We start from the raw sequence: 1,425 nt of genomic DNA, 5'->3' as shown, positions 1-1,425 counted from the left end.
GATTTCCAATGGCTTCACTCGAAGGGATTGGTAGGTGTAGGATATTGAGTTGAGCATCACATGGAAATTTTTCCTTAGTATTTCCTCGACCCCCTTTAACAGTATGGTGTTTCCTATGACTCAAGAAAAAGAAAATGAAACTACGAAAACAAAAGTCTTCACGCTTCATGTTCCTCAAATGAATACCAAGTCTTCAAGGTCAAACTCGACCACCTAATCGCTTGGAGCTTTCCGGTCCGAAGGGAAGGCCAGGTGGCCGTCGTCGACTACAATGATTCATCTATCCACGTGTGCGACCCATTGTATCTACATATGTCAGTATCAGACTTTTCGATGTGAACATCTATGTATGCTGAAATAAGAATGCACCAGTCAGGAACAATTTTTTCCCGCCTATATCTCCCGACATATTATCCCGCTCCACTCTTCGGCTTATGTTTTCACGCAACCCTTTCCCCTCAATATTTTCCCGCCAACGCTTTCCCTCCATATGTTTCCGCCACCCGTTTCCCGCCAACCCCTTCCCGCCATATCTTCCTGCCACCCATTTCCCGCCATATGTTCCCGCCAACCCTTTCCCGCCATACTGCAGTCGTTCTTTCCTGCCATTTTCTCCCCTCTACCTATAAAACCCCCTTCAGACGGAGGTGGATAAGCATTCGAGTGTAGTGTAGTCGAGATGTCCCATTATCCTTTCGATCGTAGTTTTCACCCTGGGATGAGCAGCACTCTTCTGAGGCTAGCTACCGATTTCAGGATGGACAATAGGATAGTTCCATGGGACGAACTCACCGCTAGTGACACCATAATGAATGAGTTGGCTCACCAATTACGTAGGTATGGGTGGCCTGAAAGGACCTATGAGGAGGCACGTAAAGAACTTCTTAGGTTGAATGCAAGGTGGAAGAAGGTAGTGGAGCTAAAGAGTGAAACTTTTAGAAGGACTGCAGAAAAGCATCCATTTTTATGGACTGAGGAGAGTGAGGATGAAGATGATATCTTCATGCCGCTGCTTCCGGGTTCTGCATCGTCAAAGGGCAAGAGTTCTGCATCGTCTAAGGGCAAGAGTATTGCATCCTCGAAGGGCAAGATTTCTGCATCGTCCAAGGGTAAGAGTTCTACATCTTCGAAGGGCAAGAGTTCTGCATCGACGGAGGATGACAATGATGCCTTCATGTAGTTTTAAAGTTGTATTCCAGTTCTACTGTTTAATTCAGATGTACTTGCATTATTAGTTTGTACCCTCTTATTGTAGGGCATTATGTTTTATCTTAATTTCATTCCGTAGTTGTTGTACGATGTTCGATATTAGTGGAGGGCAAGAAAATGCAACTACTTTATTCTAAAACTATATTTTTTTCCCATTACGACACGGTACAACTAAAAATAAGATGCTTCGTAGAATTGAAATAAAGCTACATTTAA

The sequence above is a fragment of the Triticum urartu genome, chromosome 7A (genome assembly GCF_056163025.1).
Source record: "Triticum urartu cultivar PI428250 chromosome 7A, HENAU_Tu73, whole genome shotgun sequence".
Taxonomy (NCBI): domain Eukaryota; kingdom Viridiplantae; phylum Streptophyta; class Magnoliopsida; order Poales; family Poaceae; genus Triticum; species Triticum urartu.
The sequence above is the reverse complement of the archived record's forward strand: the minus strand, read 5'-3'. Positions refer to the sequence as shown.